Source organism: Pteropus medius, unplaced genomic scaffold (assembly GCF_902729225.1).
Source record: "Pteropus medius unplaced genomic scaffold, Ma_sr-lr_union100, whole genome shotgun sequence".
Lineage (NCBI taxonomy): Eukaryota > Metazoa > Chordata > Mammalia > Chiroptera > Pteropodidae > Pteropus > Pteropus medius.
In genome coordinates, this window is record NW_024347791.1 from 3,516,315 (window position 1) to 3,542,182 (window position 25,868).

The window sequence follows — 25,868 nt, forward strand, 5'->3', positions numbered from 1 at the left end:
TGAAATGACATCATACACATAAAGCACATAAAGTTTAACATGTAAAATGCTGGCTGTTGATAGTTATTAATAACTAATGAATGCTATGGATAAAGTCTATCTTAATGCAATGGGGAAGTTAATAGCGAATATCCTACAGTGCATATGACAGGGCTAAAAAATAAGTTATGCCCCATATGTAAATGCTCTAGGAGACTTTTTTGAAGTTTAGGCCTTCTGACCACAAGTTCTATATCATTAGATGATGTAACCTCTATTCTTAGTTTAAAGAGTTGGGGCAAAATGCTATAGGAAGAAATAAAGGGAAGATGAAAAAGTTGAACAAGTGCCTGTTACATTGTCCAGCTCTATGCCAGCTTCTGTACTAGGTGTTTTGTAAATTATTATTACTTAATTACAATAACCATCGCATTAGGCTGGAAGAATGGTGAATTTCTTAGAGCCAAGAATGTACCCACCCAAGAATGTATAATGACTCAAGATGTTTATTTCTCACTCTCCAAATGTGTGCGTATGTTGTGAGAATCGAGGAGGAGTGGGATGTCTCTGCTCCACACAGTGACTCAGGCTGAAGGAAACTCAGTTCTTGGCCACATGTGGTTCCTAAGTTCCGGACACTGATGTCCAGCCAGCGGAGAGCAAGAGCTTGAAGCAGTGAAGGTGGGCCCTACATCACTGCTGCTGATGTTAGAACTTGGTCACGTGGTCACAGCTCACTGCCTGTGCCTAGTGTTGGGTGAACAGATGCCAGTCTCCACAGATGGCCCGTTTTATAGGGGAAGAAACTGAGTTTCTGAGAAACTAACAAACTTTCTTAATGGCACATTGCTCGTTTATAGAGAAGGCAAGATTCACATTCAGGTCAGTCCCTCCTTCCCTCCCCGCAGCATGGAAAATGTGGAAGGGTGGTTGGGGTTGTGTGTGGGTTAAGTGAAGTAGACTTAATGAGATTAAGAAATGAAGTTAATTAAATAATTAATTTAAAAAGGGTCTTTGAAGTCAACATAGTTGAATCAACTCTTAAATGATGTCTAGGGCTGGGAGCTGGCACTAAGGACATGTGGTGGCGAAGGTTGTTAGTTAGCATCAGGGAAACTGAGGACTTGGTAAACCAGTAGTGTGGATGAAGCCCACAGGCTCCGCTGGAGTTTCCTGTATAATAATAAAGGAGGGAAAACCTGAGATTTGTGTGAGGAGAGTAGAAGGACGATAGAGTTTGTGGCCAAAAGTCTTAAACTTCAAAAAAGTCATCCAGAGCATTTATATATGCGGCATACGCTATTTTTTAGCCCCGGCGTGCACATTATAGGATATTCGACTGATAGAGAGCTTTGAGATAAAATGATATGTGATGATGAGGCTGACAGAAATTGGCTCTTGGGATCAATACTTTCGGATTACAAAGCCTGCAGGAGCCTGTGTGAATTCCGAAGCTGCTTGACATTGGGATCGGGCTGCTGGTGAAACCAGTGCATCCAGTTCTCTTCAAGCTGGTGGTCTTTGAAGTTGCTCTTGAGCAGGAAGATTAATCAGTCTATCAAGGTGTATTTAGTGAGCACGTACCATGTGCCCAAATATTTACTACACCAGTTCCTAGGGTGACAAGGAGAAATAGCAATGAGCTGTAAACCACAGCCTCAGCCAGAATCTGGTTGTGGAGAGTCTACACTGCTGGCGGGTGGCCGAGAGACTAATGAATCATTTGCCCACCGTAGGGAGGTGGCAGTCAAGGTACATATACCAAGCCCAGAAGGTGAGACGACCCAGATTCTCATCCACTGAGTTCCATGAGTCTTTGACAAGTCAGTGGGCTCACTGGTCTTTGGGTGTCTCGTTTGTTTAAAAATAAGCCAGAAAGCATGGGGAAGGCATCTTTGTTTTCATTATTCAGGAAGTATTTGCCATGTACCATCTGTTCAGGTCCATGGGACACGGAAGGGTAGGACACAGACCTGCTGCCCTCAGGAAGCAGAAGGAACAAGATTAATACATGCTGAGGGGAAAGGCCGGGCTTCTACAGGCTATCGACAGGTATTTACCAGAACCTCTCTGGTCAAGGCTCTTCTCTCTACTCCGTGGGCAGTAGACAGCCTGCCCATCTTCCACCTGCTCTCAAGTCTAGTGCAGCCACCCTGGGCTCCCTCCCCCACTTCCCCCTCTCTTCTCTCCTCTCCTTATCTCTCTCACTCTTCCCTTCCTCTCCCCTTTATTCATTCAGGAAATATTTTTTGAACACCTGCAGTTCATCAGGCTCTGGAGAGACAACCATGGATGAGTTGACAGGATCCCTCTCTCCACGGGACGAATGTGCCGTTTGGAGCGACTGACTATAAATGAGCAAATGAGACAACTTCAGATCTTAATATGTGCCCTGAAACAAACGAAGACAGCAGTGTGGTAGAGAGTGCCTTGTGCGGGGTCACGCCGCAGAGGAAGGTCTCTGCAGGCTTCTCTGAGTGATGGCAGTGAGCTGAGTGGAAGAGGCAGAAGGAGCTTCTGGGGGACCAGCATCTCACACGAGGGCCAAGGCTCGAACCAACCCGTGGAGAGCAGGAACTGAAAGAGGCCATGGTGGGTGGATGTCTCAGGGCTCAGTCAGATGCTGTAGGTACAGTGCTAAGATATCGAGAGACATGTAGAAACGTGAGACTCCTTCCTTTTCTAGTACCTGGCACATAATAGATGCTCAGCAAGCATTTGTGATGAATGAGTGCACCTAATACACCACGGCCCCAAATCCCTCCTCACCCAGCTTTTCTGGATCTCTCAAAGACAAAACTTTTTACTAAAAGACCTTCTCTCACTTTTCGCATTGAATTGCCCTGGTTAAATAAGGACTGTTAGTCCAGACACATGCACACATCTTACACACAGGTCCTCTGACCCTGCACCCTGCAGGGGCCGAGTCCTGGGAGCTCAAGTTCAAATCCTGAGCCCTCGCTTCCTTGCGGTCCACCCTGAGTAGGAAAGGAAATGCCATTTATTCGACTATTAGGAACCAGCCACTGTCACGCGGAGATTTTAATATTTGTACTAGTATGAGCAAGTGCAGTAGTATTAACCCCATTTTTATAGGTGAGACCCTGAGACACAGACTGTCCAAGGCCAATCTAGTTGTCGAGCTGGAGTCCCAAGCTGAGTCCTCTGCCTGTAAAGCCCCTTCTTCTATCCACCACAACCATTTGCCCTGTCTCACCTCCCACACCCCCATCAGCCACCCCCCCACCTCCGTCTGTCACAGGAGAATAATGATTTTGTCCTATCTTACCGCTGACCTCCTCGATGACATTGACCTAGCAGGATGACAGTGGAGCGTTTTGCCAGTAGAAGGTGCGCTACTGAATGCTAATTCGCGGAGGAGCCTGTCTGCGATGGAGCGCAGATTTATTAGGCAGCTGTTTAGCAGCAGTGTTCTTCCTGCCCCGGACCCGACTGAGAAGCCGCGTTTGGCTCCAGCAGCTCTGTCCCCTGGGCTTTCGCTCTGTTACTTTTCCGCGGTCTCTCCATAGGTGGATTTTCCGACGCGGCGGAAAAGCTCTTTCGCGCTGCGAATTGGCTTAGGCAGCCACAGGGACAGTGAACGCCGTACTAGGTACTCGTGGGATGTGTCCCAAGGATGTCCTGATCTAGGGAGAGGGGAGAGACAAGTAAATGAGCAAGGGGGCCGACAAGTGGTAAGGCCTGAGAGAAGCACCTGGACGCGCAGGGCTGCAGAGGAGGACGGCTGCAGAGTTCGGGACATGGTCCCGCGCAGGGTTCGCGAGCTTGAACTCTGGGGCCCACCTGCTGCTTTCTGACTGGCAGACCCGGGCAAGGTATTGACTCTCTCTGTGTGGCTGTAAAATGGGTATGGGAAGACGGCCTACCTCAGGGCTGTTTTGAACATTAAATGAATTAATATATGCAGATGGTTTAGAACGGTGGCTGATACATAAGTACTTTAGACGTGTGAGTGTGTATGTGTGCACTCGTATTCCAAGCAGGGGTGTGAGCAGCTGCAAAGGCCTGTCGAGGAAGTGCACTTGCAAAGGGTTGAGATGGGAGGAAAGGCTGCAGCGAGGGACCGGGCAGTAAAGGCCGTTGTGACCTTGGCAAAGGAGAAACTATAGAACCTCGAATGTGTATATTTGACACTATAATGTGTATGTGTACACACACATAAAATACTTATACATATGTACACACATACATGCACACACATGTGTATGCATGTATGTGTATATATGTATTTGAGTGTATATGTGCATGTGTTTATACACAGACACCCACACACATTCATCCAGTGTCTCAGCTCAGGAGACAAGGTTGTGGTACGTGAGGTCAGGTTGAGGAGAATGACTCAGGTGATAGAGGCTCTTAAAAGAGGGTGACAGTCCATCAGACTCACCTTTCCAGGAGAGCATTCTGGAATTTGAGATGATTGAGTGAGAGTGAACACTCTGTCATGGAGAGGATATTAATTTTGGAGGTCAGACAGACCTACTTGGAATTTTGGCCCCCAATATTATCTGTCTCTGTTTCTCTGTCTCTCTCTCATCTATCTGTCTATCAATCCATTGACCCACCCATCTACCCATCCACCCACTCATCTGCCCATCCAGCCAGCCAGCCATCCATCCATCCAAGCCAAGCTGCCTTTTGGGGCTTGAACCAGATATCAGAGCCCAGGCGCCATCCTGCACTGTTCACCAATGGTTTTTTACTCCTTATCTCTTTCCTTTACAAGGCACAGGGGATGTTTGCAGAGTCAAATCTGGAGTTTCCATCACTTAGACCCTTTCTATTTATGAAAACAGTGCAGGCACCCAAACACCAGGCCACATCTTGTGTACTCATTTAAGGAGAAATTGAATGCAAAAGAGGAAAAAGTTTGGAGATAATTGGACTCAGGAGGGTTGCCTGTTTTTTAGGAGGCGATGAGCAATTGATAGGCTCATAAGCAGTGCTTATGAGAACCTACGAATGGTTCAGAAGCTGAATTCCTTGCTTCTAAAGAGCCTTTCCCTGAGGTTTTCCTCTCAGGGCGAGCCCTCCCATTCTCTGCAGATGCGAGAGCCTGACCACTCGTAGAGCATCCATGTGGATGTGCACATACCGGCACCATCTGGTGACACCCCTCGTGGGACAGGCAGAGAAGGAGATCCTTGCTGCAACACTGTTTTGAAACGTCATTAGCTAGTCTCTCCCCTGAGGTTTCGGGCCCAACTGTGTGAGTCCCTGGGCTGGGTTGACAGATAGGTACCTGTACTTTTTGCACACTGTTAAATGGCCAAGAATGGGTCTAGGATGAAAGGATTTCTCTCTCTCTTGGTTCTAGAAGCCACTGTCAGGAGCCAATCACTCACCCACTTGTAGAACAGATAAAGGCAACTCCGTGTTTTTCCTTTGATGGCAGATTTTCCCGGCATGAGGAAAGGAACATAATTGGAAATTGGGCAACATTCACAGAGCAATTACCGTGCCCATTAATGAGGTTTACATGAAGGCTTCCAGTGAATTAATGAAGAACAATTGTGTTGGCCTTCACGTTGAGCAGCTGGACAGCTTGATAAAGTAGCAGACTAGGCGGGCCCAGGGCTTAGCCACGGTTAAGGGCCGAGGGAAGCTCTTGCCTTGGCTGGTCCGTCCTCAGCTCTGTCCTGGTCACATTACTGTGCTGAGCAAAATTGAACATATTGGGCTCCAGGCTGCCAGACTCTGCCTCCCCCACCCTGAAGAAGATGAACCCATGGGGCTAGGCTGTGGGCGTCCATCTTTCTTGGGCAGTGCTCAGAAATGTAGCCAGTGGCAAATCGTTAAATCTCTTTCCTTAGGTCTTCTCCTTAGGGATTATGGTTACTTTTGGGGGACACTGTGTCTTGGAGAAAGCAGAATACAAAGGTCTGAGTCATGGCCTGTCATTCGATGCCTGTCTGTTTCTTATTTCACTGCACGAGGTTGCAGTTTCTTCATCTGTAGAAAAGACAGTCTCACGTCGGCGAACTGTCGTGGGGACCAAATGAAATCATTGACACGAAATTACGTTACGCATATGTTAGTCGTGTAGCAGTCAGAGTTCTCTAGAGAAACAGAACCAATCGGAGACACAGGTAGAGATGTACGGCAGATCCTCGAATGACGTCACTTCGTTCAATGTCATTTCGTTATAACATTGATGAGATGCTATAGGAACTCGATTCTTGTTTATATCACTTAGCCTGCGATAAAACCGGTTTTGCTGTATATCGTTTCGTCAGTTCCCAGAACCTCACGTTGTTAAGGGAGGACTGACTGTTCAAATAGAGATACACATATACCTAGAAACTTTATTTTCAGGAATTGGCTCATGTGATTATTGGGGCTGGCAAGTCTGAAATCTGTAGGGCAAGCTGGCAGGCTGCAGCCTCAGGCAGGAGTTAGTGATGCAGTCTTGAGGCAGAATCTCTTCTTTTCTGGGAAACCTCAGTGTTTTGCTTTTGAGACCCTCAACTGATTGGGTGAGGCCCACTCACATTGAGGGGATCTCCTTTACTGAAGTCAACATTGTAGATGTTAACCACATCTACAAAGCAACTTCGCAGCAATACTGAGACTAGTATTTGATTAAGTAACTGGAGACTATAGTTGAGCCAAGTTGACACATGAAGCTAACCATCACAGTCATTTTCATTGTTATTGCTATGTCAAGAACCAAGAACTATTGACCCTTGAATGACACATGTTTGAACTGATGACATAAACTGATAGTATCAATAAATACAGTATAGTGCTGTAAATGTATTTTCTCTTGCTTATGGTTTTCTTCAAAATACTGTCTTTTCTATAGTTTATTATAAGAATACAGTGTATAATACATAGAACATACAAAACGTGTTAATCGACTATGTTATCGGTAGGGCTTATGGTCAACAGTAGACTACAAGTAGTTAAGTTTTCACAGAGTCGAAAGTTATACACTGATTTTCAGTGGGGTCTTGGCACCCTTTACCCCCTGCGCTGTTCGAGGGTCAACTGTCCTATATTTGACTCTGTTGGGGACTATTGGAAAAATGTCATTTGCTGGTCCAATAGGCACCCAGTGTCTTAGCTCAGGGGACAGATGGTGGTTGGGTGAGGTCAGATTGAGGAGAATGACCAAGAGATAGAGGCAGCTAGAAGAGCCTGACAGTCCGTCAGACTCACCTTCCCAGGAGCGCATTCTGGGATGTGCGATGATTGAGTGAGAGTGAACACTCTGTCTGGAGAGGATATTAATTTTGGAGGTCAGACGGACCCGACTTAGAATCTTGGCCTCAACATGTTTTCCTTCACGTCCCACATTGCGATAAGTCACTTAACGTCAGTGATGCTGTTTTTAAATTTTTGTTCTTTAAATTGGGAAAAATAATACTTATCTTTTAGACTTTTTGCAAGAGCGTGGAACATATCTGGCATGATTTAAACACTCAGTGAAGAATTATTCCCCTCCCTGTGTATCTGTTCAGTGTTCATTGAGTTGTTATAATGTGACATTTGTTTTAATCTAAATATTTTCCTCTACGGAGTTTAAAATTGAGAACATTGCAGAATGCAAGAGAGTTAGAGAACACTGAAAATATCCGTCAGCATGGGAAAGGGTGTGATATTCAAGTGTGCCTGGGCTTCCTGCGTTCCCAGTAAAAGTATATTTCACCATGAGATCGTTGATGAGCAAAAATGGTAGAATGAACGCAGTCATGGAGTCATGCTGTGTCATTCGAGCTGAAAGCTGAGATGGGACAAAAATGGAGTGTTTTCCAGTGGTTGTGCCATAATGGGAATGTCAGCACTTCACTGTCTCTGAAGACAAACAGTCACCATTCTCAATTCCGTTTCATATGCCTTCTGGTCTGTCGGGCAGAGGGATCCTAAATGCTAGACACACCTGTCTTCTACCAAGATTTTTGCGTGGGACAATATTGGGCCCTATTTTGTTTCTCGACCCTGAGGTACTTGACTCTCAGAAGATGAACAGAAGAATCTGTGTGATACTGGTATATTTCCACAAGCTTGACATCCTTATGTGGGAGAGCTTGTTTCTTCTTAGAATGGAATTTCATTAATGCAGTAGACACCACTGAATGTCTGTGTGGAATTCATATGTCGAAATCCTATTCCCCAGTGTGAAGGTGTTAGGAGGCGGGGCCTTTGGGAAGTGATTACGATTAAATGAGATTATGAGGGTGGAGCCCTCGTGAATGGGATTAGTGTATTTACAAAACTCATCACCATGTGCCTTGGCCCACGTGAGGCTATAATCCAGAAGAGGCATCTCACCAGAACCCGACCATGCTGGCACCCTGATCTCAGACGTCCCAGCCTCCAGAACGATGAGAAATCAATTTCTGTTGTTGATAAGCCACCAAGTGTAGGGTACTTTGTTATGGCAGCTGAAGTGACTAAGATTAGTACCTAAACCAACGCTAAACAAATAGTCCGTATTTATTTGCTAATTCGGTATCACCTAATGGGAAAACAAAAACAAAAGCAAGCTGAACCAGTCACATTAACTATATCTGTTTATCTGTATTTTATTTGTCTTTTGCTGTCTCTGTCTCCTTGAGGAGTCTCTAAACTCCTTGAAGGAGAGATGGTCTTCTTTTCATCTCTATGCTTTATTGTCTAGCACGGGGCCTGGCCTGTTGTCAGGGAGTAGTACATGTTTGAAAGAGTGAAGAAACTGTGAAGGAACTTCTTGATCCATGTTGTACTGTTGGCCTGGACAGCTGTTGAGGCTTGACTGTGCTTATGGAATGAAATACTCTACACAAAGGCAAACTCAGTAATGGACCACAGTCCCGAGGGAACTATCTCAGAGCGTCTGATAGATGGACAGGACAGCCCGGCGGGGCCTGTACCATCTGTGCCTCCGAGCCGGTGGATCAGAGATGAACGCATGACTGAGGGAGGTCTTAGCCATGACAAGTCACCCTGACTGGAAAGTGTGGGAGTCTCCGGTTCGAGTCCCAGCTTGCCTTGGAGACTGGAATGGATAGAAATGGCACTGTGGTGTACAGAGCTATCACTTGTGCACACATCCGGGGGAAGTCATGACAAGGAGAAGAACATACGTGCCCAAAGAGCTTTGTCCAAAATGAAACCGCCTGTTACAAATTATGGGCGGGTGAGCCGCTCGGTCAGAACTCTAGGAAGGCAGAGCAGGGAGCACACAATTCTCGGTCCTTTGCAGAGCATGTTGGAGCTTAGCATAGCCTTGACCTATGGTCCAGCCCTCTGGAGCCTCTGCTTCTGGAGCTGCAGGTATTAAATGCCCTTGAGTGGGAAAAGTAATGAGTTTTTAATGTTCATGTGGTTTACATATGTTAATCATCTTCGGCATTTGCTCACCCAGATTAAACCTATCAAAGTAATTTCTAAAAGTCGATTTTAATGACATCTCAGAGTCATCCTTAGAAACTTTCTGTCTCTATCCGATTTCCCCTCTCCTTGTCCCTCTTTCGCTTAGGTCATCCAAGTGAGCACTAAGCCTCAGTGCATTTCCTTCTGATGTCTTCAGCGGGTTTTCATCTTCCACCTGTCAGGGTCCTGGGCGGAGTTCCCATTATCCCTGGCCTGGAGCATTGCGCTAGCCGCCGGCCTGGTCTCCTCCTTCCTGTGTCTCTTAATCCATCATTTTCATGCTGTCAGAGTGGTTTTTCTAAAGCTCAGAGCAGCTCATGGCAGTCCCTGCTTAAGCCTCTTTGATTACTCCTCATTGCCTCGAGAAAAAGTCCAAACAACTTAATATGACATATAAAGCTGTTCTCCAGCCTTCCTGGCTTTGGGCTCTACCTCTGTGTATCAAATTTCAAATTTACCACTCTCTAAATTTAACATATCCTTTCCTGTTTCCAGGATTTGGGAATTCTTGTGTTTTCCTTGGAAATCCTGTGCACGTTTCTGCCCTCAGACTCCTACTTTTCCTTTAAGACTCAGGTTTTGTCGGTTGAATTGAATCACAGGCAAACAGCGGTTAAGGAGGCTCTTAGATTGGCAGCCTTGATTTTTCCAGAGTGCATGGCTTTAGTTTAGTGGAAATTCTCTTTAGCTCAAGCCGGGAGTGCCCCACAAGGGAGCCTAGTTTGTTCATGTCTTTACTCGCTCTGCTAAATTGTGTTTTATTAATGTGTATGATTGTCCTGATGCTCGGGCTACTGTGCTAATGACTGATAATTGCCCTAATGAGCCATTTGTAAGAAATACAGTAATACCAGTAGGAATGAAACCAGACCCCACCACAGCTGGGGATATAATCGCCCTTTGACTGACTTCTAGAAGTAGCTGCCTGCAGGATTCAGGCAGTCAGGATGAGGAAGAGCTTTTTTGTGAACAGCAAACTTACCCATCTTCCTCTCACAAGTTAATCACGTGCCTGTCGGTCGGGAGGCTGGGTTATTCTGGGTAACAGATTTCAGTGACATACAATAAGAACTGTCCCCCATACTGCATGTCCATCAGAAGTCGGTCACCTGTGTGTGGCTCTTCTCCATGCTGTCATCACTCAGGATCCAGGACGGTGAGGCAGCCTCTATCAAGACCATTTTCATGGAAGAGAGAGAAAGGCACACAACTAGTACTGAAAGCTTCTGAATCTCAATGGCTTATGTTCTTATTTCATCGGTCAGAGGAAGTCACGTGACCGTGCCTGGGCAGAGAAGTTCTATTTTGATGTGCTCAGAGCTCAAAAACTGATACTTGTCAACAGCCTGAGGTCCACCATGCCACAGTACAGTGGCACATGATCTGCCTTACATAGTTTGGTTCTGGCAAGTCAGTAGAGAGATTTGATTGCCCGTCAGAGGCTCAGTGAGTATGGCAGTGAAGAACTCAGGCTTGAGATTGAGCCAGTGTGTGGTTCAAATGCTGACCGCTGCTTACCAGGTGCGTGACCTGGTCAGTGGGCTTACCCTCTCTCACTCTGCTTCGTCATCTATAACATGAAAATAGCAAAACCTGTCTCATAGGATCGTTTGGGGTTAAATGAGATAATGGGTCGGAAAGCATCTGTAATATTGTCACCATCAATATCAGCTCTCATTCCCGTCTCCTCTTAGATCTCATTCAGAGCGAAAGATCCTGGGTCTGTTGGGTGCAGACTATTATCTGTGCCCTCCCGTACAGAAACTACACCCCCACGTGCCTGTCGAGCTTTTGAAATGTGGCTGGTATGACTGAGGACCTGATCTTCAGATTTTATTTAAACTTAATCATTTCAGTTTTAAAACTGAACCAGTTTAGAATATTTTTTCCTTTAAACACAAGTTTATTGTTTCGGAAGGCCTCCATTTCACTTTGATCACTGGAAATTTAGCATCCAACCTGCGTGTAAAATACACATCTGATTTTGAATATTTAGTATGAAAAACAGAATGTAAACTATCTCATTAATTATTTTTGTATTGATTACATGTTGAGATGGTAATATTTTGGATATATTAGTGTTAAATAAGATATGTTTAAATATTAATTTTATCTATTCTTACTTTTTTTTAATGTGGCTACTAGAAAATTTAAAATCGCATATGTGGCTAGCATCGTGTTTCGATTGGGCAGCGCTCGTTTAGAGACACAGAGAGGGAGGTCCATGCTTCACTGGGATTTCGGTCTGAGTATCCATCTGTTCATGTCCATCCGTCCACGCATCCAGTCAACATGTATTTATGGACAGCCTTCTCTGTGTCTGGAGCTATGTTATGCTCTTGAGAATGAGCACTGATCAGCCCAGGCACATTCTCTGAGCTCACTGCTTAGTGGGGGACGGGGACTAATCGTGATGGCACATGAACATGCGTATAAACCGTCATGTGCCGTGTGAGACAGGGTGGGGAGCTAGGAAAACATACGTCGCAGGACCGATCTTTTTAATACTTTGTGTAGGTGGGTGGGGTTAAGGAAGAGTTTGCCGAGAGGAGGAGGAGATTGGATAAAAGTGGGACCGGGGCTTGGAGCAGTGTGTCCTGGGCAGAGTGAAGAGTGTGACCCCGAGGCTGAGGGGTCAGTCTCACAGTCAGCATCAAACCTCTTTCCATCACATTCTCATTTTCATGGGAAAACACAGATAGGAGGGTCTCCTGAAAATGTGTGAACCACTGAACCCTTTAGCTGCGTTGGCAGAGACGTCTGATTCCAGTGCACACCCCACTCTGTGGACCTGATCCGTCTCCCACATTGGATCGTGAGCATCCTGAGGATGGGGAAGTTCTGGGTCTCGCTTATGTTTGCGATCCCTGAGTTGTGCAAAGCGCCTTGCGGTTTGTAAACACTCAGCCTGTATTGGCTGATTAAAGTTCTACTTTCCTGAAGAAGGCTTGCTATCTGGGTTACCCCACCGATTTGTGTCCAGTACCTTTGCAGTGGGGTGGTGGAGAGGCTGGGAGTTGACTGGATAAGAAGATGGAGAAACTTAAAAAATTAAAGACCTGGTCGTGAAAGTGAATGCTTATTACGCAGTGACTATCCGTTGGTCCTTCTTTTAAGCACTTCGTATGAATTAACTTATGTAACCCCCAACAGTCCTCTGAACCAGGGACCATTGCTGGCATCCTGATTTTGCAGACGACGCAACTGCGCACAGAAATGTTGAGAAATTTGCCCAGGATCTCAGAGCTTGGAAGTGACAGAGCTAGGATTCGTATCCAGGCACGCCGTCTCCAGGGCTTTGCTCTTCATGACTTGCACCGACCTGGCGATCAAACTCTGTTTTTGGAAATCATACAGTTTGAAAGGGCGAGGAAAAGGATTTGAGGTCAGCTCTGAGTCTCACTGTCTTCCTCCGAGCAGGGCAGCGATCTGAGGACCTTCAGGGGCCTGAATGCTGCTCCGGGGGCTGGAATTCAGAGATGAATAAGCTGTCTTTCCTTTTCAAGGAGCTTATATTTGAGGAGATGTCATGTTACAGATAATTTTAATATAATGATATAGCGATGTTCCTGGAAAGTATTCAAGGAGCTATTTATTCTCTTTCAGTATGTGATTATGTAAAGAGGTATTTCTGCTGAAGGTCTTATAAGCACTGCATCTCGAAAATGTGCCAGATTCATTTATAAGGCTCTAGGCTGTCCTGGATGCTAGATGCACAGATTACACCATTCTAATACATGTCTCTAGCTGAATTTGCAGCCGCTCCTGGTTTTGGTTTCACAGTCGTGTCTGAGCCAGGAAACCTTGCATGAATCTGCCATAGCTTTCTCTTGGCTTCTGCTTCTGAATGACACGGTGCATTTACTCATCTACCCATCCATCCATTCATTCATTTAACATTTGACAAATGCTTGTTTGGGGCCAAATTTTCTATTATCTATCTATCTATCTATCTATCTATCTATCTATCTATCTATCTATCTATCTAGTATTTTTTGGCTAGGCAGTGTTCCTAGGCAGAGGAAATACAGTGGTGAATTAAAGAAAGACTCTTGTCATAACCTTAAGTTCTAGTGAGGGCAGTAAAAGAAGTCAGACACCATTAAGGTCAAATAGTGTATGATTCCGTTTACATGAACTATCCATAATAGGCAAATCTATAGAGACAGAATGGAGAGAAACTGCCCGGTGGGGAGGGGGTTTTATTTGGGAGTGATGGACACATTTTGGAGCTGGATAGAGATGGTGGTTGCACAACGTTGAAAAGGCACTAAATGGCATTTAAAGTTTGTTCACTTTAAAATAGTCGATTTTAAGGTATATTGCATTTCACTTTAATAATTTCTTAAAAAATAATAAAAAAATTCTAGTGAGGGGGGATAGACATTAAACAAAGTTCACAGTGATCGTGAAAATTTTAGAAATGGAAGGAAAAAGAGAACTGGGACATGCTGTGTGGAGTAACAGGTTGTCGTTTCAGACAGGGATGTATAAGGACATGACCGAGAGAGGCCAAGGGAGGTGGGAGTGAGCAGGCCGAGGACGCAGTAAGGCAAAGGCTGAAGGAGAGCGTGTTCATGGTGTTGTAGGAACAGGCTGAGTGAGGATAAGGGTGAAGCAGTTGTGCTGCTGGCCCCAAGTGCCTTTGTGCAAATTAGACAAAGACGCCCCCTTGGAAGCACAGCCTGTGTGAGTGCAGGGCTCACCGGAGGCTTTTGGCCGTCTCTGTCCAGCCACCTGGTTCAGGGCACAACATGCAGGTGTCACGTGGTGGCCCTGCTAAGATTAAGAGCTGAGGTCTGACAAGGAGGATCACAGGTAGGGTCTTTAAATGAAATAGGAAGCCATTGAAGGGGTCCCAGGCCAGGAGAGATGGGCAGAAATATGGGCTGGTGGTTTGGACCAGAACTGAAGCAATGACAGTGGTGAGAAGCGATCAGAATCTGGTTGTGTTTTCAAGGTAACTTCAACAGGATTTGCTGTCACATTGGACGTGGAGACTAACAGAAAGGAAAGAGTTGATGGTGAATCTGGTTTCTTTTCTGAGCAGCCAGAAGGAAGGGCGGGGGCTTCCATTTATCCTAACGGAAAAGATCACGAGTATCTAGTTTGGGAGAGGATATTAATCGTTTGGTTTTAGTCTTGTCGAATCGGTGGTACTCTTTTCGATATCCAAGTGAAGACATTGGGCTGGGCAGTTGGCTCTGAGCTTGGGGTTCTAGAGCAAGGTTAGGATAAGGAGATCTAGATTGGGAGTTGCCAGCATTTAGGTGGCATTTAAGGCCATGGACCTGGCTGAGAGCAGCTAGGAAATGAGTGCAAGTGGAGAAGATAAAATTGGACTTGTCTGCACTCTCTCCATGCTCTGGAAAATCATATCTGTGCTGCACAGGGAATATTGGGGACTAATTTAGTCATTTTTAAAAACAGATTTTTTTTTTTTTAAGCAAAGAATTTCAGTCTTATTCCCAGGGGAATATAAAAGTAGGTTGTTCAAGGTATCAAAACCACGCAGATATACAGCTGGCTCTCTGCAAATGCTCCCTGGGAAGCGGTACCCAGGTGTTTGCACGGTACTGTGTGTTGTACTGAACAGCAGTAAGCTGGGCTGTGAGTCTCTTGCAGCCCTCTTTTTCTTACATGTGCCCCCAGCTACCGAGAAATTATCTGGTATTTAGAAGGTGCCAAATATATGTTTGTGTTATGAATGGATGGATGGTCCTTGCCTTCTGTGCTTGAAGACCAGGCTAGAAAGATCCAGTTTCATATTACGTTGTTAACTTGTGTTTGAACCAAAGAGACTTATATGTGCGTTGGTTATTGGAGATGAAATCCACCATCATGGGTTGAACATTCACCACATTTTGCATCTAGGGCTCTATGTCAGTTCCCAAAGAGAAATCTCAAACTGCTGTGAACAAAGGCAGCGTTATTGGAATCAGCTAGTGAGTTCCCAAGAAGATTACTCTGGCCAGAGTTCATTTAGGTGTATCCGCGTGTGCAAAAGGGAGTTAACACACCCTATGTGAAAGCCCTGCTTATGTCTGAGAAGTTGGATGTTATTCCCAAAGCTGGTAAGGGTGGCTCGCTGTGCCCAAACTTTGTGCAAACTATATAGTTTGTGCTGAACACCTGCTTTCCTTCTGGGGGTCTAGAATTTTGGTGCATGTCAGGCTGAGGCTGCCTGACCCATCCCCAATAAAAACCCTGGGCACTGAGTCTCTAAGGAGCTTTTCTGGTAGACCACATTTTACATGTGTTGTCACAAGTCATTGCTGGGCGAACTAGATGCATCCTGGGTGAGTCCACTTGGAGAAGACTCAAGAAACTCATGCCTGGTTTCCTCCAGACTCTGCCCCATTGCGGGATTTGCCTGATGTCTTTCTGCTGTAATAAGTCATGGCCATGAGCTTGTGTGGGTATGCACTGAGTCCTCCTAGAGAGTCATGGTACCCGAGCCTGGTCTTAGGGACCTCTGACACGTCTCCTTTTTTGGTTGGTTGAAACAGTCATATCACCTTACTGACCCTTGAATACCGTTAGCTTTTGTTGGGTTCCAACTGTATACATATCATATTCATAAACTGTGCAGGTCTCCAGGCTAGTTTGTCTTTAGAAACCAACTCACGCCACCAAATGCTCATGAGGGGACTTGTTCACAAGACAATTCCATTTATAGGGCCTTGCATAAGCTACAGAGATGGTTTAGACATAGACAAAATCTCAATTTGAGAGAGAAAATGTAAGTTCTGTAAAAGCAGAACCCCTAGAACTTTGGAGAAGTAAATGCTCTGCCACTTCTGTGATGTAAAGGTCACTTAATAAGGAGAAGTTTATGACTATTGTGTTGGGGGGGGAGTTACAGAAGTGACAGTAAGGCACTGGTAGAGGTTAGTGGTTTAGAGAAAGAATAGTTTGCTCTTCACTGGTATTTTTTACTCTCTTACAGTTTTATTAGTCTATCCATCCATCCACCCGTCTTTCTATCTATCCAGTTGTCTGTCTGTCACCCACCTGCCCACCCAACATTGCCAGGCAGCTTGTTACCTTACTGAGTGTTCCGTCAGGCCCTGGGGTGTGAGAATGAGTTGAGTAGGGTCCCTGTCTTCCTGAGGTATGGTTTAGGGAGAGAGACAAGGAAATGAATACTTACGGGTGGACAGTGAAGCACATCAGATTCTCTAGGATCCCACAGGAGCACGTGCCTAATTCATCCTGGTTGGGAGTGATGTTGTGACAAGTGAGGTTGTCACCCTACTGTATGTCAAAGAGATTATCCAAACAAAAGGACAGGTCTCTGCCTTCATGGCTATTCAGGCAAAGGAGAGGGCAGCAAACCACCTCTTGGGAGTTCCACAGAGGGTAACCGGAAATGCTTCTTTCATTTGACATTAGGATGACTCTGAGCCACTTTTAGTGCAAACCAGGGCCGTAGCCATTCCCGAAGGCACATGGCAGTTACCCAACTTCACCTGCCTGTGATAATCAAAGGAAGACACCCAAACTAGCAGTCTAGGACATTTAGCAGGGCCGGAGAACCCTTCTCGGAATGATAATAGGTCTGTCTGAAGTACGCTTCTCGATGCCTTCTTTGAATTCTGAGCCTTTTGCAGTGGGAATAAGCTGTTATGGAGTCAGCAGTTGTGAGCCGAAGAAGCCAAATTATTGCTTTTATTTTTGGCTTTGCCTGGGGTCAGAATTCCTTTTGTTTCTGATTTACCTTTTGTTTGAGAAACTTGGCCTGATTTCTGTGTTTCGAGCATCCTGTAGTCATCTCTCTGCAACCAAATCTTTCTTTACACAGATGCTTGTTAACCCTGCATCTTTTCAGAGTTAATTATCAGACATTTCCTCTCAGGACTTTCCTAAAGTGGTCTGAGCAAAAGAAGGTATTACTTTCATGAGTGAGCAAAAATAATAACAGCAAACACTGTGTGGGCACTGTTCCTAAGTGCTCTATCTAGTTTAACTTTTAATTCTTAAAGAAAGCGTGAAGTCGGTGCCATAATTACCCTCTCCATTTTACATATGAGTAAACTGAGTCACAGGAAGCTTAAGGAGTTTGCGCAAGAGCTTCTACTAATCTTGGATTTTAGAAAAAAGTGGGATACCCAAAGCACGATTCATAAAACAAAAGTTCCTTCCACCTCAGAGTCTCTTTGGCACCACTTGAGAACAGTATGCACAGCCCCGGTGGAGAATTATTTCTGGTGAAGGATTTAGGGAGGAGGTCATGGTGTCTGCATTTGTCACCTGTGTGGCGGACCAAATGAACTTGGCCTGATGCCAGTCTTCCTTTGCGCATGTCCCTCCAGTGTGGAAAAGAGTTTGGGGTGGCAGGGACCGGAATGATTACCTCACTCCCTCCGGATCGGACCTTTGATCGGACCTTTGAGAAATGTGTCAAGATCCTGCATCTAGCGTTTGGAGCAGCAGTCAGCAGTGTGCAACGTTTCTGAAGCAAAAAGCCACATGCGTGTCTGGGGAAAGGATGGTTGCCCCTTCCGTCAGTTCTCCCTTTCGAACCTGAGGGATGCCCATCAGGTTTCACTAATTCCTTTCCTAAGGTTTCACTGTATTCCTTGTTCACTGATACTTTGTATCATACGGCATGCATGTTCATTTTTAAAGATAAATGCAGAGTGTGTGTGTGTGTGTAACACCTGTACTCACACTGTGACAGATATTGCTGGGTGCTTTACATTTATTGCCTTTTATAACTCATGCAATAGCCCCCTCCTCCCCATCCACCCCCGTACACACGTTAGGGGTACTATTCCCATTTTTTAGATGGGCAAAATAAACAGGGCAAGGATGGGGAGGGAGGGTTAGGTAACTTTCCCTGGTCACAATTGTAAATGGCAAAACTGGAATAAACCTCAGGTCTGTTTATCTTTAGAACTGGTGTTTTCAGTGTATGGTTTATCTTCAGGCTCCTCTTACAAATAAAGAAGGATCCCAGAACTCAAAAGGCAGTGTATCAGTTAGGATGTCTTTGGCTGTGAAGAGCAGATCTACAAACCGGCTTCAGCAGTTTAGGGAATGCCCCGGAAGTTGACAATTCCAGACAGAAGACTGAGGTCAGGTGAGACTGTATCCCTTCTCATGTGCTTCTCTTCCCCCAGCCACCATCGGTTTACACCCGTGCCCACTTTGAATCAATCCTTGTGACCTGGGGGCTTTGATTACACTGATTGTGTAGGTTGACAGACAACAATATCCAAAGGCCCCAGATGTCACCTACAGCCAGGCAAAGGTGGAGCTGTGGGAACTTGGTCAGGAGGTGAGGGGAGCTGAGAAGGCAGGAGGCACAAGTTGGAGAAGGTAATGGCCTGGCTTGGGGGGCCTCCTCTTCTCCCCCTTTTCATCTGCCTACTTCCGGATTTACTTAAACCACAGCCACCCAGGGAGCCACCCACCCCCATCTGTTTCTGATGCTTTTCAGAGGTTTCCACTCTAATTATCACCTGTCCAGATGCTTTTAGAAGAGTCCACATCTTACTACACATCACCTTTAAGGTAGAAATGTTCCCTCCTCTTCCACCTGTCTCTGTTTCTTTGCATTTTCCCAAGGTCTTTGACAAGAGAGATTTCGCAGATTTCGCTGTTCTACTTTCTTTCATTGTTTTTCCCTGGCATGATAATTTTACAAGGAAAATAAAGTTCCTGATGCCTCTCCTCCTTCGATTTATTATCGTAAAGACATTTTGCTTTTCTTTTTAGAGTTTGAGGTTATTTTGGGTGTTTCTCCCCCTCGTCCCTGGAGATCTGGGTTTGGAGGTGTCTCCAAAGATGATAATCTCTCTAATCTCTTTGTCTCACGTCCTCCCACTCAGAGGGGGCCAAAGTATGATCGAGGGCTTGGCTTCCTCCCGATTCCTCCCTTTCTGACATTTCAGAGCCTTAGCTGTTCTTTCTTTATCCCTCATTGAAACAGACGCTTAGAAAAGGTTCCAATTACATGTTAAATTAAACCGGATAATGCAAGCATTTATATATGTGTTACCTGTGTAATATTTGAGCACTTAATATGTTTTAAGCATTATACATATATTAATGTATTTAAACACCACAGAACCCCTGTAATTTTTTAAAATCACATTTTACATATGAAGCAACTGAGGCCCAAAGACATCAATTGACCTGCGTAAAGTCGCACGGCCTGTAGGTGGTAGAGCTAGGATTTGAACTTGGTAGTCTGGCTCCACGACCATGTTTACACACACACATTTGTAAAACTCCATATGCGTATGCTCATTAATGTATATGTAGTCATGGTTACTGCAAGAATGAAATTGGTTATGTCTGTGTAAACATAAATATAAATAAGGAGCAGTAATTATTACTATGACTGAGAGTGAACTGAATACTTACTGTATGCCAGGCATGGTGCTAATCGCTTTTACTCAAATTATTCCATGTCGAGCTTTCTGCAGCCCGGCAACTTGCTACTATTGTCATTCCACTTTTTAGATGAAAACATCGAGGCTGAGAAATGAACTGATTTCTGCCAGATGATACAGTTTACAAAGATGGAACCTGAATTTCAACCTCGTTAAAGATCAGTTCTCTTTAAAATAGGATCGGCAACAACTATTAGCATTCATTGAGTCCTGTTCCATGCTCAAGACCAAAGAAAAAACATTCCAGCAGGTCCTCGAATCCCGTCATTTAGTTCAAAGTCATTTTGTTGTAACATAGAAACTTAACTCTTTTCATATCGATTGACGTATGGTAAAATTGGTTTTATTGTACATCGTTTCATGGTAAAATTGGTTTTATTGTACATTGTTTCACTTAAAGCCACAGAACCTATTGATGGTGTTAAATGAAGACTTAACTGTACTTAGATTGTCATATGTCAACCATCCTCCGTATTTTGGCCTCCCTTTCACTCTTGAGTATGTCCCACTTTGGGCCATTGAGTTTTTGGCTGCTGGACAGATGAGGAAACTGAGTTTAGAAATTGTGTGACTTGACCAGGCCACACAGCAGTACGAGGGTGGGTTGGGTTTGAATGTTGATCCACCTGTCCAAAGAGCCAAAGCTCTCAACTGTTATAGCCACCTGGCTCCTCAGAGTTTTGCTGTCTCCAGGCTCCTCCCAAGAGCACATCTGGCTGGAAAGACCTGGTCTATAGGCAGAGATGCTCCCTGCTTCAACCCGAGTCCTCCAGGCTCAGCTGGGACTGCTGGTGCCAGAGCTCCTGGTTCCTCCCACCATCCTCCCCGCACCACCTACCAGAGAAGAATCAGCTGAGGCACTCTCTTTTGTGTCTAGTATCTGGGAAAAGGCAGCTGCAGAGTCTCCATCAGCATTTGCAAATTATTCATAAACTATCTGTGTAGACACCCGGGGCTCAGCCACGTACTTCATGGACCCGAACGTGGGTTATGGGAAGCTCATGGATGTGTGAGTTTGTTAGGAGGGCGGGCATCACATCAAGCACAAACCATCTTTATGCTTTCAGCCTTTCAATATCCAAGCCCAGTTTCCCCCTTAGCATTAATAAACTTTATTTCCCCTGCAGTTGTAGGAGAGAGAGAGAGACCCTATAGAAAACTTGGAAACCAAAAAAAAAAAGAAAAACTCAGAAAATGGAAAACAAAACAAAAGCCACCTCTATCAATTCCATTTTTATTAGTTTTTTTTTATTTTTAGTTTTAGATATTTGCATGAAAGCAAGAGATTTTCACACCACCCCCTTCTTTTATGATTATAATAGAGAAACAATAAAAGGACAGATTCTTAAGGGAAAAAAGGGACTTGCCTATTTTAAATAAGCAGAGAGCTTCAGTGTTGAGGAAATAATGCAAACCTGCCATTTATAGGAAAAGTCCTGTTTAGGGAGAAGGATTTTTCCTCGTGTTCCAGTGAGAGGCAGGAGGGACTCTGAAAGCGACAGTGGCCGTCCGGCGTTCCGGAATAAAAGCCATTCCGAGAAGGGAAGTGGTGGTGTCCATTTCTCACACACAGCCCGTGCTGGGTCTCAGGTTTTCCAGTGGGAAGTGGCAGGCGAGCCTTTTACTTCCTCTGATGGAATTTGTAATAAAACTAAATATATGTCCTAATTAAAATAAATGTGGCAGATGGGGCTCTTGAAAGCCGCTGCCCCCTGGTTCGGAGGGTTTTTCTGCTCAGTTGTGAAGCGTCATGCATGCAGGCATGAGCTGAGGCCCATTTTGCCCTTCCTCATCTAAACTTGCAAATGTCTGGTAGCTTTTATCAGAGGTGGGTGTTTGGCTGGGTCCTTTTTTTCTCCCAGGTGTTATATTTTTTAAATGGACAACCCTGTAGTCTATGGCCATGTTACCCTGAATGTACCTGATCTCATCTGATCTTGGAAGCTAAGCAGGGTTGGGCCTGGTTAGTACTTGGATGGGAGACCTCACCTTGGAATACCAGGTGCTGTAGGTGTTAAGAATAAATAAATAAGTAAATAAATAAATTGACAACCCTGTAGCCAGCCAGGGTGATTGAAAGAAAGACTGAAATTTTCATCTTCCAGAACATGTTTTTTCAACCTTTCTTTGGATCACTAATGGGAACAATAACGCCCTACTGAACACCTATCTCCAAGATGCCTTAAGAGCGTAGTGAACACGTCATAAATATTGGTGACATGGCTTGTGGTAGCCAGCCGGGCATGGAGATCTCTCCCCTGGACACGCTCAGGGGTCTCTTGTTCTTTCTGGGAGAAGCTGTTCTTGGATATTAAATAAGATAGTACTTGGCACAGACTAGATGTTCAATGTTATTTATTCTCTTCTCCTGCCCCTCACCCCGCTCCCCCTATTCCTCTATTTCATAATTCGGGTTTGGAGAACCCCCTGGACATAGTGGGAAAGGAAGTCTGTGTTCAGGGGAATTGGAAAATGCTGGATAGGGAAGAGGAGAGAGAGAGCGGTGTGGACGTTGGGGGCAGGCGGCTTGGCCACCCCTGCATTTTATGTGGAGGAACAGTCTTAAGACTTGTGACTTTTGTGTGTGTGCTTTGTTTTTTGTTTTTGAACCTGTGACTCTCTGAGTCTGGTTTGTAAAGTTGTCCTTAGGATGTGAAAGATGCTCCTCGTGACTTCTTGTTCCCAGACTTCCCATCCTCTTGGGGTTCGGGGGCTGCTAATAACAGTTTGCCGGTCATACCTTAGTCTTCCTAACATTTCTAACCCCAGAATGTCTGCAGTCACCTGGTGTTCCGTCACACAGACTGAACATCACACTGGCTTTGGAGTCCATGCAGCTGAGTCTGAACGGGGGTGCCTTGGCACCTCGCTTAGCTTCTCTGGATATCACAGTCCTCAGATAGAAAAGGCGACTAGTGACAATAATAAAGTCTACCCATTAGGGCTGTTGTGAGGATTAAATGACAGAATGTGGTCCAGCGCCTGTCCTGGCATGTAGTGGGCACTTCACCGAAAAGACACATGATGATTTTCTTTTCCCTTACACATAAATAAGGCACAGTATTTGCCCTAGAAACATAGTGGTAGCTGTTATTAGTGGTAGTAGTACTAATAGTAGTGGTACTAGTACTGGGAGTAGTAATACAGGTAGTAAGCTTTTGGCTTAGCTTCCATTTAAAAGTCCATGTGATTTCTATATAATAACTCGTCAGATTATTATATAGAAAAATAGTATGCTAATATTATATACAACATATTAATAAATAATTATTAACAATATTAATCATTGATTATATAATTAACATATTAATATTATATTATTCTTATAATAATATTATGTAATTATGTTATAATTACATTCTAATAATAATGCTGTTTGACAGAATTATTCCCTCAGGCATTTATCCATAAAAATCGCGATAGCCTAATGACAAGGCATTGTTAGCAATAAAATATTCCATACAGGTGAATTGCCAGATGAAAGGACACCTTTCCCTTTGTAAAAAGCAAAATTTCGAAAAACTAAATAAAAAAAACGCACAATGATGTTATGGAAAATGTTCCAAACTCACATTTTTCTCTCTTCTCAAACAGAAAAGCCCGAATATTATTTAAACTTTTCATCATGCGACTTCATTCGCTTTTGTGCCATACTGTCACCCATGAGAACTACTAAAATCGGAGGGACAGTTCGCCCCTACTGTAAATGGCCCAGCCCATCATGCCTGTGTAGTTCTGTGTTTTACTGTACTTTCTTCAGCACGGCTGGCTGTCTGCTGTCAGACCATCCTCACCACGCCTAAATTGCTTGGGTAACATCTGAAGATAGCTACAGCTTTTTCGGTATGGAGCATATCAACTTTTTAATTTCGACTATTTATCTCATCCTTCGTAAGCTTTTCTCATTTACTTCCGGAAAAGTAGGCTCGCTCTTCCTTTAAAAACCTTGTCCTGATAGCAAACACAAGCTATAACCCAGAGCTCTTTCTTCTGTGGTCTTTCAAGGAAATTTGGTTTGTGGTGTATAAAAAGAAACGGTTTCTGCCATTGTTTTTTTGTAGAATTTTTACCTGCTGTTCACCTTGAAAGGACGCGTGCCTGTGGGGATTTTAAAGCAAAATAAAATAAAATAAAATAAAAAAGATTGAAACTTTTGAAGTAATCCAAATAAATATTCTGGATAGGTATGGCTAAGAAAAAAAATTCAAAACAGCTTTTGGAAATACCTGTCAATTATATCGTAAATTTTGCTTGCATATCACATTAGTAGATCCTGCGGATATGAAGTTTTTCAATCTTTTTGACGGGCAGAATAAACTTAAACTTCGGTGAGCTTCCAGAGAGGCATAGTTTGGTCTTTTATCATAGTTTTGAAGGCAAAAAAGATAACTGGAAATCTCTGGGAAGAATAGATTTTAAGGATTTCGGTCGAGTTATAAATACCTCAAGGAAAAGAACCATCTTAGTTTTGTTTTCTTTATATTCACTTAAATGTTTATTGGCTTTTGAAGCAGTTTGGTACAGAGTTCCGAAGTTGAAAATGTTTTGGACTTAGAGTGAGGAGGTGTTTAAATTCCTGTGGTGTCCTTGCGTGATTCAGTTTAAGTCCCCGAGTCTCGATGTCCCTCCACAAATAGTTACTGAGTGGCTGCTGTGTTTCACGTGCTGTGCCAAGTTCATGGACACGCAGGAACCAGCGGGATGCTCAGTGCCTTCCCTCGTGGAGTTTATAACTGGGCAGGGCCTCGTAAACTCTGATTCCCATCTTCCTGTTCGGTGTTTGGTCACATGTTCTTAAGACCTTATTATTTATGTGAATACATGTATGGTACTAAGAAATTTATACCACTCTCCTTCAGTAGCAGATAACCAGAGGAACCAAACTATGCAGAAGTCCGGCTAGATGCTGCTGCCAGCCAGAAGCTCTGTGAAGGACGTTCTCAGTTCCCTTTGTCGGGAGTTGGAGGCTGTAAGGACATACTAGCATCGTATTGAGGGGTCGGAAAGGGAAGAAATAACTTTCTCACTAAGCCCTTTTGAACTAAGATATGAAGGTTTTCAAAAACTGAGTTAAATACTTGATTTTCTCACTCTGAGCAATGCTTGTTGGGGAAAGCTTTACGGAGGAGGTGACCTTTGAGCGGAGTCTGAAAGGACAATTAGGAGTTGACCTGGCAGGTAATTTGTAGGAAGGACATTCCAAAAGACCAGTCATAATATTGTTTTTATTTGGTTTGGAAATGTACATTATTTGACATCTGGCATTGAATGTCGAAGTCTGAAATTCTAGACATTAAAAGACATTTCAGAAGAATATTGAGACTTCATGGTGAAGATCTGTTGTTTGGAAGAGCATTAAAAAAAATGCCCTGATGCATCCCCACCTGCCTTCACTTCTTGCTAAGGATAAACAATGATCCCTTCTTGGATTAAGGTCACCAGCCCACCTAGTGCCCCTTTAGGCCATCAAACTTGCCTCTTTAGTGCTTTTCCAGAGGTTTGGGTTAACCGAAGAGTCAGGGGCTTCAAAATTCTAGTTCCTGTTTAAAACTGGGTAAAACATAGTATCCTCCATTAGTGGAAAGTAAAGTGTGTCATTCGCTCCCTTAGAAAGAAGCAAGCCCTGCCTTCATGGAGCTTGCATTCCCAGGGGAAGAAAGACAATAATAAAATAATCTTGCAGTAATATCAGAGAGTTTACTGCCTATGTTTTCTTCTAGAAGTTTTATGGTTTCAGGTCTTACATTTAAGCCTTTCATTCATTTCGAGTCTGTTCTTATATGCAGTGTAAGAAGGTGGTCCAGCTTTTTTTTTGCATGTATCTCTAATTTTCCCAACACCATTTATTGAAAAGACTGTCTTTACCCCATTGTATATTCTTCACCCCTTTGTCATATACTAAGTGAGCGTATAGGCATATATACAATGGAATATTACTCAGCCATTTAAAAAAAAAATGAAATCCTACCATTCGCAACAACACGGATGGACCTAGAGGTTATTATGCTGAGTGAAATAAGTCAGACCGAGAAAGATAAATTCCATGTGATTTCATTTATATGTGGAATCTAAGGAACAAAAAGAACAAATTAATCAAAAACAGACTCA

General features: G+C 44.1%; 1 protein-coding gene and 1 pseudogene across 3 annotated transcripts in view; both read left to right on the forward strand.

Moving 5' to 3' along the window:
- The window catches only part of LARGE1 (LARGE xylosyl- and glucuronyltransferase 1), a 489,641-nt gene that overhangs the window by 81,975 nt on the left and 381,798 nt on the right, over positions 1-25,868 (forward strand). The gene's annotated exons all lie outside the window — the stretch shown is intronic.
- LOC120615167 (uncharacterized) lies at positions 21,654-21,774 on the forward strand (annotated as a pseudogene).